At 32.0% G+C, this 18,345-nt stretch overlaps 1 protein-coding gene and 1 long non-coding RNA gene across 5 annotated transcripts in view; one reads left to right on the top strand and one right to left on the bottom strand.

Moving 5' to 3' along the window:
- Positions 1–18,345, bottom strand: part of LOC109620982 (uncharacterized) — a 52,515-nt gene that overhangs the window by 12,753 nt on the left and 21,417 nt on the right. The window lies entirely within an intron of this gene.
- Positions 1,540–4,279, top strand: LOC136274432 (uncharacterized). Its single transcript, XR_010712754.1, has 2 exons — positions 1,540–2,214; positions 3,983–4,279. It is a non-coding gene; the product is annotated as an uncharacterized lncRNA (long non-coding RNA).

The following is an 18,345-nucleotide window of genomic DNA, read 5'->3' as shown; positions in this document are numbered from 1 at the left end:
CTGATTTTGTTAAGTTGTACTAGGAATATTCGATTTTTTTTTCATCTTGTTATTTTAGTTACTCTTGTTATTGGTTTAAGAGCTTTGCATCTTACAAGAACTTCGAGCTATACTTCCGACATTAACGGAAGACCCACTCGTTGCTTTGCAACGAGCTTTGCTCTAGTTATTATTGTTATTCTATTGTTTCTTTTTCATTAGGGTCTTCCGTTTCCAACGGAAGACCCTCTTGTTATTCTATTGTTTCTTTTTATTAGGGTCTTCCGTTTCCAACGGAAGACCCTCTTGTTATTCTTCGGTTTCTTTTTATTATTAGGGTCTTCCGTTTTCAACGGAAGACCCTCTTGTTATTCTTCGGTTTCTTTTTATTATTATACTTTTTATTTTTTTTTCTGACTCCTTCTCGGCTTTATAACTCAAAAAGTTTACAACCGATTTTGACGAAACTTTCAGAGATTATGTGCATTTATTATATCTCAAAGTTTGTGAAGTTTCTCTGAAAACGTCACTTCCGTTTTGACGTTACGTCATTTTTAAAATTTTCAAAAAGTCATTTTGTCCGCAGCGTTTCTCAAAAACGCTTTAAGATAGAGGCTTGAAATTTTCAATACTTGTAATTTAATCGATTTACCTCTGTAATATGGCTGGAAATGAAAATCTGTCACTTCCGGTTGAAACCGGAAGTGAAACAAATTTTTCGAAAAAATGAATTTTCTGATCAAATCAAAAATGAATATGTGTTTTGTAGAGCTTTTTAACCTGACTCTAACACTGAAAGCCGTTTTAAAATCGGACGATGCATTACAGAGATATTGGGGTTTAAAAATTGATTTTTCCGAAAATTTTGATTCCGCGTCCTTGGTTTAAGAAATAGCGTAATGTTCAAAGTAAAGTTAACTCGTACCAAAAATAATTGTTAAGTCGTACTTGAACACATTCGGATTTTTTTTGTTAAGTCGTTCTTGAAATCGGAAAAGTTTTTGTTAAGTCGTACTTAAAATCATTCGTATTTTGTTAAGTCGTATCAGGAATATTTCGATTTTTTTCATCTTTTTATTTTAGTTACTCTTGTTATTGGATTTAGAGTTCTGCTTCTTACAGGAACTTCCAGCTTTACTTCCAACATTAACGGAAGACCCACTCGTTGCTTTGCAACGAGCTTTGCTCTAGTTATTATTCTTCTTGTTTTTCCTTCTGACTTCTTTTTTGCTTTATATCTCAAAAACTATTCAACCGATTTGCAAGAAATTTTCAGAGATTATGTTAAATAGTTGTCCCTTGAAGATTTTAAACTTTCAGTCATTAAGTCACTTCCGTTTTCTAGTTACGTCATTTTTAAAAATTTCAAAAAGTGATTTTGTCCAGGACTTTTCTCGTAAACGGTTGTTTATAAAGACTTGAAATTCTCTGTGATTGTAAATCTGCGGATTTACTTATGGCAAATTTACAAAAAAAAATATTTTGTAACTTCCGGTCGAAACCGGAAGTGATTCTAATTTTTCGGAATTTTCATTTTTTTGAGCGAATAATGAAATTATATGCATGTTGTAGAGTTTGCAAAGCTAAATGCAAAACTAAAATTCGTTTTCAAATCGGATGATGCATTTCAGAGATATCGGGGTTTAAAAATTGATCTTTCCGGAAATTTTGATTCCGTGTTTTTGGTTTTAAAAATAGTGCATATTTCACACTGAAAGTAATTTCTACTGAAAACAATTCGTACTGATAATTAAACTATATATAAAACACAAAATTATATGCATATTGTAGAGTTTGCAAAGCTTAATACAAAACTGAAATTCTTTTTCAAATCGGATGATGCATTGCAGAGATATCGGGGTTTAAATATTGATTTTTCCGGAAATTTTGATTCCGTGTTCTTGGTTTAAAAATAGTGTAAAATTCACACTGAAAGTAACTCCTGCTGAAAACAATTCGTGCAGGTCATAAAACCGGACTCTGTTTTTTAATAGTTAATTAAAGTGTTTATCGATACAATTTAGTTATTTCGATCGATAATTACGTTGTTAGTTTTTATTAGTCTTATTAGTTTTAATCGAAATAATCATCGTACGATTCCCCATTTCAACTCGCCATGTTTTGACTGCGAACAAACAGCTGATAGCGGTGTGTCTACATTTTAAAAAAAAGCAAGGCCTGCAAGACGTCGATAGTGGAAATTTCAGCTCAACTAACGTATGACAGATTATAAAGGTATGTTTCAATACAGGATATGTCATATTTACTTTTTCTTTTCAGAGTATTTGCACTTAGTCTTTTCAATCTAATCCGAGATTCCTCTGACTCTAACCTCCGCTTTTGAAGTACGTCACAATATAAAAGCGGGCGTTAGAGTCAGCGGAATCTCGGAATATTATCTGTCCAGTGTATTTTCACGGTAGCTGCAGAACTGTAGCTCTCCGGGAAAAAATAATGACAGACCGGAGAGCTACAGGGCCACCCATTGAAAAAATTGTACATGTATATTTATTGCGCAGAAAAACGTGCGCTAGTTTTGGACTGATTTACCTTATTTATACGCAAATTCTGTGAAAACAATTAGTACCATTAAATTCTTCATGCAATTTACTACTGATATCGCCTCTTTATTTGCCTCAGACTTTCTCCGAAACACGCTACCGACCTCGGGAAATCAAGTATGTTGAATTTACATCGAGATCGAGAGTCGCCATTTTTACATGTAAACAAAGTGGACCACATGAATTTACGGGACTGGTGATGGTGTTTAAAAGACTATCCGAGGCAAGTGAAGAAAGGATATCAGTAGTAAATTGCATGAAGAATTTAAAATTAAAAGCGGTGGGAGTCCTAAGGTACACAAGAATAGAATGTTGTAATTAGAGTGCATGTATGCATGATGATAACTTTACCCAAATATTTAAATATAGCAGATCTTTACAATATCGCCTTCACTGAATTTATAAATTAAAAAACTCAGGCTTGTGTTTAATTAAATAAATATATTTGACAAAGTAAATATTCAATCTAATTAAAATTAGACCTTTTGTCTCGCTCTCTATATGGTTATTGCTTGTGTAACAGGCATGTAAAACAGAGTGCGAGATGAAAAGTCTCAAATTTCATATTATATCAAGCTCAGAATTTAGGTCAATGTTCCATGATATCTATTAAACAGTCTTCTCAAGATATAAGTATTTCACAGAATCATTGTAATTTGAGAGATTAGATTATCTTTTATACATATTGATTCATTATAGGTAAGCTTTACATGCATATCACATCTACATAGTATGTAAATAATTTTTACTGCATGTGCCTCAGATCTCTCTCTGTCTCTCTCTCTCTCTCTCTCTCTCTCTCTCTCTCTCTCTCTCTCTCTCTCTCTCTTTTAATCTTGGCAAAGACTCATGAAACTGTCAGAGGGCATCTTAATTTTATGACAAAAATATCTCGATCTTGTAAAAGAAATCCAAAGTGCATTGAATTTTAAAATGAGCATGTATTATTAATCCCTCATTTTTATGCGCATTATACATAGTATTGTTTTTAAAACATGTAATTCGTAAGAAAAAAAAACCCTCGCTAAATTTATTCGCAATAAACCCCAGTAGAATTGACAAAACATGGTATACACGTAGCAGAAGCTTATACTTTGACACTGTTTGGATTGGTAATATTCCTTTGTAGTTTATGAATTGAAATATTGCTGTCGCTTTTCAAGTAAAACAAACTCTCTCGCTCACTCCTGCTCTCGCTCTCTCTCAATCTGATATGTCTATACCCAAGAAATTATTTTAATGTTATGATATTATGACTTGATATGCACATTTTTGTTTTTGTACTGGCTAAATGTTAATGTCATATATTTGGATATGTCATACTTATAACACTGCATGGTCAGTGTATTTTTTCCAAAAATATTATGTATATGTTAATGTAAACACAGCTATTACAAGTACATGTATGTTAACACAGCTAATTTATTTTTTTTTTATTTCAGCTTAAAGCAGACTCTTGTTACCACATGGCTTTTACCTGTTGATTCTTGTGGTTTCAGCTCTTGAGGTTAACCTGTCACCTCTACCCACATGCATATTCCTTGTGTTCTACAGACTATCTACCGGTAATTCAAATTAAATCGGATAATGCATGAACAATAATGGAACTTTAAGAAAGCATCATGTCCTATTGTGGTTTGTTCATGTTTGATAAGAAATTATGAAAAACAAAATTAAGGCTGTTTAAAGAAATATAATTGTTGTGAAAATTTGTTTTTCAATAAAAGTATGCAATTATGTTTCCTTCATTTTTTATTTTATAAAGATATTTAGATGTGTTTACATAGTTGAAAAATCACCCAAACTCTTTCCAATTTTCTCCATAAGATTACATGTAGGATATGTAAATGTACATTTGACTTTTGAATAACACCAGCAATGATAATTACTTTTGAAATGAGCAAGAAACAATCTATTTTCATCCTTTTAAGGTATATATGCATAAAAAAAGTAGAAAAAAACATGTCAAATTTGAACATTTTATAATGGAATTCTCCGCCGCCTCCAGCTACCCGGGTGTGTTTGAATTTAATTTTATATAAGGCAGATGTTGAACTTGTTGATCTTACTGTTTTATCATGGTTAAAAAGAGACTAGAAACCAGAATAGATTAGATATTTAATAAATATGATTGTTAACTTACTGTTTTTCATGGAAAAAAGAAATCACATGCAGGAATACTTGTCTATTTAATTATTAAAATGCTATAAATCATTCAAGAAACATAAAAAGATCAAATTTTAGTATCATTGATGATTGTTTTCAAATATGTGTGAGAAATGACTCATAGAAATTGCCACAAGTTTCAGAAAATTAGGTAAAAGATTTCAAACCATGACTTTTTATGAAAATCAAAAGATAGGGGGTGGGTATACATGTAAGGGCATTTCTAAGTTATGTGATGCTTTTATCAAGATTATATCATGTAGATGTATGTTGTATTGAATAAGGTTTCTTATTAAAGGTGGTTGAACAACAATTGACCTCTAAAAGGTCAGGTAAAGATGTTTTACTAAGGAGAACCCTGTAAATCTGTGTTGAGTAAAAGAAATTGGAAATGGTGGGTTCACTTAAATGGCCATATGTTTATTAAACCTCAATGGAATTGTCAATATGTGGTATACTTTTTTCTCAGAATTGCATTAGCTTTCTTATTCTAAGACAAAGACATCTGTTCATAAAATGTACTAAGTTAAAGGTAGCAAGGGACCATTCGGATAAAGTACCCGTTAATATTTTTGTAAAATTAAGGTACATCACTACACCTAGACTTATACTTTTTAAGACACTACTTCACAAGATGGCGATTTAAATGTTTTGTTGAACTCTTAATATCGTTTGATTGGGTTGTATACCGTCATAGCTTAATGGTTAAAGTATTGGGTTTCTAAAGCGTTTGAGTTTTAGTCCGCCTGGAGCTTTTGTTACTGTTTATTGAATTAAATTTTTGAAAATGTAATTGTTCATCCAAATTTGCATATTTTTTGCCTATTTGACTTAAACACTTCTTATCAATTATGATATCTATCATAATCAAGTAATTTTCTGCTGATTTGAGAAAATATTTCAAGGTGTTTTGAGCCACCTTAAGAGATGCTGCACAATTGAAGGCTTATGAGTGTTGCTAAGATTCATAAAATGAATTTTAATGATCATCATTAGAGGGATCTCCCTTGTTGGAATTGGTATGCAATATGAAAACCCCTAATGTTTAATACGTACATGCGAATTGAATGGTGAAACTTGCGGCTAAGACTGTTGTGTTGACTTTACACTGTGAAATTGCAGGTTACAAATGGGAGGTTATATAACTCGAAATTTATGTGGATGGGACATTATATACCTATTCACTGGGTATGAGGATGATAGCAAGTTTATTGTCCTCCAAGACAGCCACTATTTCATGGGGCGAAGCCAAGTGAAATAGTTGCTGTTGAGGGGGACAATAAACTGTCTGTCATCCTCACACAACACAACAGTCTTAGTCTGTCTTTCTGTCAGTAAATAGCTATAGATATCTTAATTATTATCCTGAAGAAAACTTTATTTGTTGGCGATGCAGAATTTCTTGATGATAAACAAATTAGAATTATCGGACTTTGAATTTAATGCTGTGATCGGATTATACCAGAGGTGTTCCGAGTTTAAAACAGGGAAATTGTATGCTGCTGGTGAATACTTTCGTTGACTATTCACTATGGACAGATAGCATAGAAACTATTTCACAGTTAGATGGAATAGCATGTTTATTCATTGTAATTTTACATAGGAAATATTCACAGAAATATAATAAACTTTACATTGCTAAGTTTCTGACATTTGATGGTGCAACAAGCACAGTTTGGAAGGTCAAAGGTGACATCTTTTGTATCTGACTCCTTTTCGGCTTTATAACTCAAAAAGTTTATAACCGATTAAGATGAAACTTTGAGAGATTATGTGCAACTATTATGCCTCTAAGATCCTAAAGTTTCTTTGAAAACGACCTTTCCGTTTTTACGTTACGTCATTTAAACAAAAAATTTTAGAAAGTCATTTTGTCCGCAGCGTTTCTAAAAACGCTTTAAGATAGAGGCTTGAAATTTTCAATGGTTATGATTTTGTCGTTTTACCTCTGTAATAAGGCTCAAAATGAAAATCTGTCACTTCCGGTCAAAACCGGAAGTGAATCAAATTTTTCGAAAAATTGAATTTTTTGATCAAGTCAAAAATGAATATCTGTTTTGTAGAGCTTATTCAGCTTAATCTAACACTGAAAGCCGTTTTAAAATCGGACGATGCATTAGAGATATTGGGGTTTAAAAATTGATATTTCCAGAAATTTTGATTCCGCGTCCTTGGTTTAAAAAATAGCGTAATGTTCAAAGTAAGATTAACTTGTACAAAAAAAACTTGTTAAGTCGTACTTGAAATTAGTAAGGTTTTTGTTAAGTCGAATTTTTATTTTAGTTACTCTTGTTATTGGTTTAAGAGCTCTGCTTCTTACATGAACTTCCAGCTTTACTTCCGACATTAACGGAAGACCCACTCGTTGCTTTGCAACGAGCTTTGCTCTAGTTATTAGGGTCTTCCGTTTCCAACGGAAGACCCTTTTGTTTTTCTACGGTTTCTTTTTTTTCTTATTCTTCTTATTATTATTAGGGTCTTCCGTTTTCAACGGAAGACCCTTTTGTTTTTCTACGGTTTCTTTTTTTTAGGGTCTTCCGTTTCCAACGGAAGACCCTCTTGTTATTCTATTGTTTCTTTTTAGGGTCTTCCGTTTTCAACGGAAGACCCTCTTGTTATTCTATTGTTTCTTTTTCATTATTATTATTTTTCTTTTTCTTTATTTTTCTGACTTTTTCAAAGCTTAATATCTCAAAAAGTTTTCAACAGATTTACATGAAACTTTCAGGGATTATGAAGCATTATTGTGCCTCAAAGTTTTAAAATTTTCAACTACAACGTCACTTCCGTTTTAACGTTACGTCAATTTTTAAATTTTAAAAAAGTAATTTTGTCCAGGGCGTTTTTCAAAAACGGTTCAAGATAAAGACTTGGAATTTTCTGTGTTGAAGCAATGATCGTTTTTATTTGGACATAAGGCTGGAATTTAGTTTCCGTCACTTCCGTTCTAAACCGGAAGTGTTTTAAAATTTTCGAATTTTCGAATTTTTCGTTTTAATTTATAATGTTTACGAGGTTTGTAGAGTTTGTTATGCTGAACACGAATCTGAAATCCGTTTGAAAATCGGACGATGCATTACAGAGATATCGGGGGTTAAAAATTGATTTTTCCGGAAATTTTGATTCCGCGTCCTTGGTTTAAAAAATAGCGTAATGTTCAAAGTAAAATTAACTCGTACCAAAAATAATCGCTAAGTCGTACTTGAACACATTCGGATTTTTTTGTTAAGTCGTTCTTGAAATCAGAAAGGTTTTTGTTAAGTCGTACGTAAAATCATTCGTATTTTGTTAAGTCGTACCAGGAATAATTCGATTTTTTTCATCTTTTTATTTTAGTTACTCTTGTTATTGGTTTAAGGGCTCTGCTTAATACAGGAACTTCCAGCTTTACTTCCGATATTAACGGAAGACCCACTCGTTGCTTTGCAACGAGCTTTGCTCTAGTTATTATTATTATTATTATTCTTTTTCTTTATTTTTCTGACTTTTTTAAAGCTTAATATCTCAAAAAGTTTTCAACAGATTTACATGAAACTTTCAAGGATTATGGAGCATCATCGTCCCTAAAGGATGGTAAATTTTCAACTACAACGTCACTTCCTTTTCAACGTTACGTCAATTTTTAAATTTAAAAAAAGTGATTTTGTCCAGGGCGTTTTACAAAAACGCTTCAAGATAGAGACTTGGAATTTTCTGTGTTGAAGCATTGATCGTTTTTATTTGGACATAAGGCTGGAATTTATTTTCCGTCACTTCCGGTCCAAACCGGAAGTGTTTTAAAATTTTCGATTTTTCGAATTTTTCGTTTTAATTCCAAATGTTTACGAGGTTTGTAGAGTTGGTCATGCTGAATACGAAACTGAAATCCGTTTGAAAATCGGACGATGCATTACAGAGATATCGGGGTTTAAAAAATTGATTTTTCCGGAAATTTTTATTCCGCGTCCTTGGTTTAAAAAATAGCATATTGTTAATAGTAAAATTAACTCGTACCAAAAATAATTGTTAAGTCATACTTAAACACATTCGGATTTTTTTTGTTAAGTCGTTCTTGAAATCAAGAAGGTTTTTGTTAAGTCGTACTTAAAATCATTCGGATTTTGTTAAGTCGTACCAGGAATAATTCGATTTTTTCATCTTTTTATTTTATTTTCTCTTGTTATTGGTTTAAGAGCTCTGCTTCTTACAGGAACATCCAGCTTTACTTCCGACATTAACGGAAGACCCACTCGTTGCTTTGCAACGAGCTTTGCTCTAGTTCTTATTCTTATTATTATTATTCTTTTTATTTTTTTTCCAACTCAAATATTTCAAAAAGGCTTGCATCGATTGTTTTGAAATTTACAGGTGTAATGTGTATCAAAAAGATCTCTATGATATGTAAAAATTATTTGATGACGTCATCAATTTCGTCAGATATTGACGTTTTTCACGTTTTAAAAAGTGATTTTGTCCGGAGCTTTTCTCATTTTTGATTTAAGATAAAGCTATGAGATTTACAGAGAAGGTAGAACTATCGTTTTACTTATGACATAAGGCTGGAGACTCAATTCTGACACTTCCGGTCGAAACCGGAAGCAAAACCAATTTTTTTGAATTTTCATGTTTTTCAATTTTAAAAATTTTACGTACGTATCTTACAGTAATTTTCATGCTGAGTTCAAAACTGAAATCCGTTTTTAAATCGGACGATGCATTACAGAGATATCGGGGTTTAAAAATTGATTTTTCCGGAAATTTTGATTCCGCGTCCTTTGTTTAAAAAATAGCGTTTTGTTTAAAGTGAAATTAACTCGTACCAAAAATAATTGCTAAGTCGTACTTAAACACATTCGGATTTTTTTTGTTAAGTCGTTCTTGAAATCAGAAAGGTTTTTGTTAAGTCGTACTTAAAATGATTCGGATATTGTTAAGTCGTACCAGGAATAATTCGATTGTTTTTATCTTTTTATTTTAGTTACTCTTGTTATTGGTTTAGGAGCTCTGCTTCTTACAGGAACTTCCAGCTTTACATCCGACATTAACGGAAGACCCACTCGTTGCTTTGCAACGAGCTTTGCTCTAGTTCTTTTTATTTTTTTTCCAACTCAAATATTTCAAAAACGCTTCCAACGATTGTTTTGAAATTTGCAGGTTTAATGTGTATCTGAAAGATCTCTATGATATGAAAAAATTATTTGATGACGTCATCAATTTCGTCAGATATTGACGTTTTTCACGTTTTAAAAAGTGATTTTGTCCGGAGCTTTTCTCATTTTTGATTTAAGGTAAAGCTATGAGATTTACAGAAAAGGTAGAACTATTGTTTTACTTATGACATAAGGCTGGAAACTCAATTCGGACACTTTCGGTCGAAACCGGAAGCAAAACCATTTTTTTTTAATTTTCATGTTTTTCAATTTTAAAACTACGTACGAATCTTACAGTATTTTTCATGCTGAGTTCAAAACTGAAATCCTTTTTTGAATCGGACGATGCATTACAGAGATAAAGGGGTTTAAAAATTGATTTTTCCGGATATTTTGATTCCACGTCCTTGGTTTAAAAAATAGCGTTATATTCAAAGTAAAATTAACTCGTACCAAAAATAATTGTTAAGTCGTACTTGATCACATTCGGATTTTTTTGGTAAAGTCGTTCTTGAAATCGGAAAGGTTTTTGTTAAGTCGTACCTAAATCATTCGGATTTTGTTAAGTCGTACCAGAAATAATTCGATTTTTTTCATCTTTTTATTTTAGTTACTTTTGTTATTGGTTTAGGAGCTCTGCTTCTTACAGGAACTTCTAGCTTTACTTCCGACATTAACGGAAGACCCACTCGTTGCTTTGCAACGAGCTTTGCTCTAGTTATTATTATTCTTTTTCTTTTCTTCTGACTCCTTTTTTGCTTCATAACTCAAAAGGTTTTTAACCGATTTTTATGAAATTTTCAGAGATTTTTGCAAGTTGGCGTCCCTCAAAAGTATTAAAATTTTAAAAAGAACGTCACGTCCGTTTTGACGTGACGTCAATTTAAAAAATTTAAAAAAGTCATTTTGTCCCGGACTTTTCTCGAAAACGCTTTAAGATAGAGGCTTGAAATTTTCAATGGTTATGATTTAATCGATTTACCTCTGTAATAAGGCTGGAAATGAAAATCTATCACTTCCGGTCCAAACCGGAAGTGAAACAAATTTTTCGAAAAAATGAATTTTCTGATCAAATCAAAAATGAATATGTGTTTTGTAGAACTTATCAAGCTGAATCTAACACTGAAATCCGTTTTAAAATCGGACGATGCATTACAGAGATATCGGGGTTCAAAAATTGATTTTTCCGGAAATTTTGATTCCGCGTTCTTGGTTTAAAAAATAACGTAATGTTAAAAGTAAAATTAACTCGTACCAAAAATAATTGCTAAGTCGTACCTGAACACATTCGGATTTTTTTTGTTCAGTTGTTCTTAAAATCGGAAAGGTTTTTGTTAAGTCGTACTAAAAATCATTCGTATTTTGTTAAGTCGTACCAGGAATTATTCGATTTTTGCATATTTTTATTTAAGTTACTCTTGTTATTGGTTAAAGAGCTCTGCTTCTTACAGGAACTTCCAGCTTTACTTCTGACATTAACGGAAGACCCACTCGTTGCTTTGCAACGAGCTTTGCTCTAGTTATTATTAGGGTCTTCCGTTTTCAACGGAAGACCCTCTTGTTATTCTTCGGTTTCTTTTTATTATTATTATTATTATTCTTTTTCTTTTCTTCTGACTCCTTTTTTGCTTCATAACTCAAAAAGTGTTTAACCGATTTTGATGAAATTTTCAGAGATTTTTGTAAGTTGCCGTCCCTCAAAAATATTAAAGTTTTAAAGAGAACGTCATTCCCGTTTTGACGTGACGTCATTTTTAAAAATTTCAAAAAGTCATTTTGTCCCGGACTTTTCTCAAAAACGCTTTAAGATAGAGGCTTGAAATTTTGAATGGTTATGATTTGATCGATTTACCTCTGTAATAAGGCTGGAAATGAAAATCTATCACTTCCGGTCGAAACCGGAAGTAAAACAAAATTTTCGAAAAAATGAATTTTCTGATTTAATTAAAAATGTATATGTGTTTTGTAGAGCTTATTAAGCTGAATCTAACACTGAAAGCCGTTTTAAAATCGGACGATGCATTGCAGAGTTATCGGGGTTTAAAAATTGATTTTTCCGGAAATTTTGATTCTGCGTCTTTGGTTTAAAAAATAGCGTAATGTTCAAAGTAATATTAACTCGTACCAAAAATAATTGTTAAGTCGTACTTGGACACATTCGGATTTTTTTGTTAAGTCGTTCTTGAAATCAGAAAGGTTTTTGTTAAGTCGTACTTAAAATCATTCGGATTTTGTTAAGTCGTACCAGGAATAATTCGATTTTTCATCTTTTTATTTTAGTTACTCTTGTTATTGGTTTAAGAGCTCTGCTTCTTACAGGAACTTCCAGCTTTACTTCCGACATTAACGGAAGACCCACTCGTTGCTTTGCAACGAGCTTTGCTCTAGTTATTATTATTTTATTTTTTATTTTTTTTCTGACTCCTTCTCGGCTGTATATCTCAAAAAGTATTCAACCGATTTCCATGAAATTTTCAGAGCTTTTGTAAAGTTATCATGCCTCAAGAATGTTAAAGTTTCAGCAATTAGGTCACTTCCGTTCAAATTTGACGGCCATTTTTAATTTTTGAAAAAGTGATTTTGTCCGGAGGATTTCTCCATAAGCTTTACAGATATCGCTTCGAAACTTTTACTGATGATAAATGTATCAATTCTATGGTGTACTGGGGGGTTTAAAATTTTATTTATCGATTTTACTCAAAACCGGAAGTAGTTCCAATTTTTGCAAATTTTCATTTTGTTGAACAAAATTAGACAATACTACAGTCTTGTAGGACTTGCCATGGTGAAATCAAATCTGAAATCCGTTTGAAAATCGGACGATGCATTACAGAGATATCGGGGTTTAAAATTGATTTTTCCGGAAATTTTGATTCCGCGTCCTTGGTTTAAAAAATAGCGTGTACTTTAACACATTCGGATTTTTTTGTTAAGTCGTTCTTGAAATCAGAAAGGTTTTTGTTAATTCGTACTTAAAATCATTCGGATTTTGTTAAGTCGTACCAGGAATAATTCGATTTTTTCATCATTTTATTTAAGTTACTCTTTTTTTGGCGTAAGAGCTCTGCTTCTTACAGGAACTTCCAGCTTTACTTCCGACATTACCGGAAGACCCACTCGTTGCTTTGCAACGAGCTTTGCTCTAGTTCTTTTTCTTTTTTTTTCTGACTCCTTTTCGGCTTTATAACTCAAAAAGTTTAGAACCGATTTTAATGAAACTTTCAGAGATAATGTGAAATTATAATGGCTCAAAGATGTTAAAGTTTCTATAGCAACGTCACTTCCGTTTTTACGTTACGTCATTTTTAAAATTTTCAAAAAGTCATTTTGTCCGCGGCTTTTTTCAAAAACGATTCAAGATAGAAAGTTGAAATTTTTAGAGCTTATATATTGATCGTTTTACCTCTGTAATAAGGCTGGAAATCAAAATCCGTCACTTCCGGTTGAAACCGGAAGTAAATCAAATTTTTCGAAAATTTAAATTTTTTGATCAAATAAAAAAAGTATATGTATTTTGAAGAGCTAAATAAGCTGAATTTAACACTGAAAACCGTTTTTAAATCGGATGATTCATTACAGAGATATTGGGGTTTAAAAATTGATTTTTCCGGAAATTTTAATTCCACGCTATAGGTTTAAAAAATAGCATAAAGTTAAAAGTTAAATTAACTCGTACCAAAAATAGTTGTTAAGTCGTACTTGAACAAATTCGGATTTTTTTTGTTAAGTCGTTCTTGAAATCGGAAAGGTTTTTGTTAAGTCGTACTTAAAATCATTCGTATTTTGTTAAGTCGTACCAGGAATAATTCGATTTTTTCATCTTTTTATTTTAGTTACTTTTGTTATTGGTTTAAGAGCTCTGCTTCTTACAGGAACTTCCAGCTTTACTTCCGACATTAACGGAAGACCCACTCGTTGCTTTGCAACGAGCTTTGCTCTAGTTATTATTATTATTCTTTTTCTTTATTTTTCTGACTTTTTTAAAGCTTAATATCTCAAAAAGTTATTAACGGATTTACATGAAATTTTCAGGGGTTATGAAGCATCACTGTCCCTCAAAGATGTTAAATTTTTAATTACAACGTCACTTCCGTTTTTACGTTACGTCAACTTTTAAATTTTAAAAAAGTGATTTTGTCCAGGGCGTTTTTCAAAAACGCTTCAAGATACAGACTTGGAATTTTCTGTGTTGAAGCATTGATCGTTTTTATTTGGACATAAGGCTGGAATTTAGTTTTTGTCACTTCCGGTCCAAACCGGAAGTGTTTTAAAAATTTTGAATTTTCGAATTTTTCATTTGAATTTCAAATGTTTACGAGGTTTGTAGAGTTGGTCATGCTGAATACGAAACTGAAATCCGTTTCAAAATCGGACGATGCATTACAGAGATATCGGGGTTTAAACATTGATTTTTCTGGAAAATTTGATTCCGCGTCCTTGGTTTAAAAATTAACGTAATGTTCAAAGTAAAATTAACTCGTACCAAAAATAATTGCTAAGTCGTACTTGAACACATTCGGATTTTTTTGTTAAGTCGTTCTTAAAATCGGAAAGGTTGTTGTAAAGTCGTACTTAAAATCATTCGTATTTTGTTAAGTCGTACCAGGAATATTCGACTTTTTTCATCTTTTTATTTTAGTTACTCTTGTTATTGGTTTAAGAGCTCTGCTTCTTACAGGAACTTCCAGCTTTACTTCCGACATTAACGGAAGACCCACTCGTTGCTTTGCAACGAGCTTTGCTCTAGTTATTAGGGTCTTCCGTTTCCAACGGAAGACCCTCTTGTTATTCTATTGTTTCTTTTTATTATTATTATTATTATTATTCTTTTTCTTTATTTTTCTGACTTTTTTAAAGCTTAATATCTCAAAAAGTTTTCAACGGATTTACATGAAACTTTCAGGGATTATGAAGCATTATTGTCCCTTAAAGATGTCAAATTTTGAACTACAACGTCACTTTCGTTTTTACGTTACGTCAATTTTTAAGTTTTAAAAAAGTGATTTTGTCCAGGGCGTTTTTCTAAAACGCTTCAAGATAGAGACTTGGAATTTTCTGTGTTGAAGCAATGATCGTTTTTATTTGGACATAAGGCTGGAATTTAGTTTCCGTCACTTCTGGTCCAAACCGGAAGTGTTTTAAAATTTTCGAATTTTCGAATTTTTCGTTTCAATTTCAAATATTTACGAGGTTTGTAGAATTGGTTACGCTGAATACGAAACTGAAATCCGTTTGAAAATCGGACGATGCATTACAGAGATATCGGGGTTTAAAAATTGATTTTTCCGGAAATTTTGATTCCGCGTCCTTGGTTTAAAAAATAGCGTGATGTTCAAAGTAAAATTAACTCGTACCAAAAATAATTGCTAAGTCGTACTTGAAGACATTCGGAATTTTTTTTGTTAAGTCGTTCTTAAAATCGGAAAGGTTTTTGTTAAGTCGTACCTAAAATCATTCGTATTTTGTTAAGTCGTACCAAGAATATTCGATTTTTTTCATCTTTTTATTTTAGTTACTCTTGTTATTGGTTTAAGAGCTCTGCTTCTTACAGTAACTTCCAGCTTTACTTCCGACATTAACGGAAGACCCACTCGTTGCTTTGCAACGAGCTTTGCTCTAGTTATTATTATTATTCTTTTTCTTTATTTTTCTGACTTTTTTAAAGCTTAATATCTCAAAAAGTTTTCAAGGGATTTACATGAAACTTTCAGGGATTATGAAGCATCATCGTCCCTTAAAGATGTTAAATTTTTAACTACAACGTCACTTCCGTTTTTACGTTACTTCAATTTTTAAATTTTAAAAAAGTGATTTTGTCCAGGGCGTTTTTCAAAAACGCTTTAAGATAGAGACTTGGAATTTTCTGTGTTAAAGCATTGATCGTTTTTATTTGGACATAAGGCTGGAATTTAGTTTCCGTCACTTCCGGTCCAAACCGGAAGTATTTTAAAATTTTCGAAATTTCGAATTTTTCGTTTCAATTTCAAATGTTTATGAGGTTTGTAGAGTTGGTCATGCTGAATACAAAACTGAAATCCGTTTGAAAATCGGTCGATGCATTACAGAGATATTGGGGTTTAAAAATTGATTTTTCCGGAAATTTTGATTCCGCGTCCTTGGTTTGAAAAATAGCTTAATGTTAAAAGTAAAATTAACTCGTACCAAAAATAATTGTTAAGTCGTACCTGAACACATTCGGATTTTTTTTGTTCAGTCGTTCTTAAAATCGGAAAGGTTTTTGTTAAGTCGTACTTAAAATCATTCGTATTTTGTCAAGTCGTACCAGGAATATTCGAATTTTTTCATCTTTTTATTTTAGTTACTCTTGTTATTGGTTTAAGAGCTCTGCTTCTTACAGGAACTTCGAGCTTTACTTTCGACATTAACGGAAGACCCACTCGTTGCTTTGCAACGAGCTTTGCTCTAGTTATTATTATTTTTCTTTTTCTTTATTTTTCTGACTTTTTCAAAGCTTAATATCTCGAAAAGTTTTCAACAGATTTACATGAAACTTTCAGGGATTATGAAGCATTATTGTGCCTCAAAGTTTTAAAATTTTCAACTACAACATCACTTCCGTTTTTACGTTACGTCAATTTTTAAATTTTAAAAAAGTAATTTTGTCCAGGGCGTTTTTCAAAAACGGTTCAAGATAAAGACTTGGAATTTTCTGTGTTGAAGCAATGATCGTTTTTATTTGGACATAAGACTGGAAATTAGTTTCCGTCACTTCCGGTCTAAACCGGAAGAGTTTTAAAATTTTCGAATTTTCGAATTTTTCGTTTTAATTTAAAATGTTTACGAGGTTTGTAGAGTTAGTTATGCTGAACACGAATCTGAAATCCGTTTGAAAATCGGAGAATGCATTACAGAGATATCGGGGGTTAAAAATTGATTTTTCCGGAAATTTTGATTCCGCGTCCTTGGTTTAAAAAATAGCGTAATGTTCAAAGTAAAATTAACTCGTACAAAAAATAATCGCTAAGTCGTACTTGAACACATTCGGATTTTTTTGTTAAGTCGTTCTTGAAATCAGAAAGGTTTTTGTTAAGTCGTACGTAAAATCATTCGTATTTTGTTAAGTCGTACCAGGAATAATTCGATTTTTTTCATCTTTTTATTTTAGTTACTCTTGTTATTGGTTTAAGGGCTCTGCTTCATACAGGAACTTCCAGCTTTACTTCCGATATTAACGGAAGACCCACTCGTTGCTTTGCAACGAGCTTTGCTCTAGTTTTGATATATATTTTAAAAGTCTCCTTTTTTGCAAACTTCATAAAATATATTTTGTAAATCTTAACTTGCATTGTAAGGATTAGTTTATATTTTGTTTTCATAAGACAAATGCCATTTAATAAAATCATTTGTTATATTCAGTAGTATATTCTCACTATATAACTCTATATAGACGAATAGTCAATAATTGTAATATTAGCTCGTCCGAAAAATATTGACCGGTCAATATTTTTTTGATATTGACTGGCTAGGAATAATATCTAGAGAACATTCCCTCTATTTCAAAAAATCGTCTCTGATTTGTTGATTCGTATACGATGACGTAAATAATTCTTCGCGACTCCAAAACAAGGTGACGTCATAATAGACAGTCAGTCAAGGCAAGTAAACAACGGACGCGCAATGCGACGGTTTGCTATCATAATGGATATTAGGATTTGCGAATTACTGTGAAGTAAAATCAGGTAGAACATCTGTATGTTAATTCTTACGGTCGGCGGAATATCACAGGTGAACGTTTGATGCTGAGGATATTTGGCAATGAACTTTGCACCAAACTGAATTCGTGAATTCTTTGTTGAGCTGAGAAAATTACGGCGATCTGTTTTTCAATAATTTCTTAAATATTGGTTTGTTTCTTCATATAACAAAACAAATGTTGACTGTGTTTTCGGGCAACATTGATTATATTAGCCCCCTTGGGACGAAAGTATTACCCTCCGCTTCGCGTCGGGCAATATTTCGTCCCTCGGGGGCTAATATAATCAATGTTGCCCTCAACCCCAGTCAATATTTGTATAATATCATATCTATAGCTAACTAGGCGTTGCGCGAGGTGTTTCGAATGGTTTGCACTAAATCACAAAAGCTTTTAGCGAAATCTTAAAATGGACTGAAAGTGATTCATAAACGATGATTATAAAAAAAGTTCGGTAGCTCATGATGGTGCTTATGTATAACTTTAAATTTTCATGAAGTTTTTTAATTAAATAATTTAAATTATAAAACAATAACTAAATGTAATTATACTTGTCGTTGAAAAGTACCAAATTCATTTTATACTGCAAAAATCCATGCATTAACCAAATCGAGAAGAAAAGTATTAAATTTATTAGATCCCTCTCACCAAACCATAACAAGAGATCTTTAAAAATAAACAATACACAAATACTCATTTGTATAATACAAAAAAAGAAATATTACGATAAGAATAAAAGTTTACACATCACAAAAAAACCAAGAAGAACTACACATTAAGAATGAAAAAAAATACC

This window comes from Magallana gigas, chromosome 4, assembly GCF_963853765.1.
Source record: "Magallana gigas chromosome 4, xbMagGiga1.1, whole genome shotgun sequence".
In the NCBI taxonomy this organism is placed as follows: domain Eukaryota; kingdom Metazoa; phylum Mollusca; class Bivalvia; order Ostreida; family Ostreidae; genus Magallana; species Magallana gigas.
The sequence above is the reverse complement of the archived record's forward strand: the minus strand, read 5'-3'. Positions and strand labels throughout refer to the sequence as shown.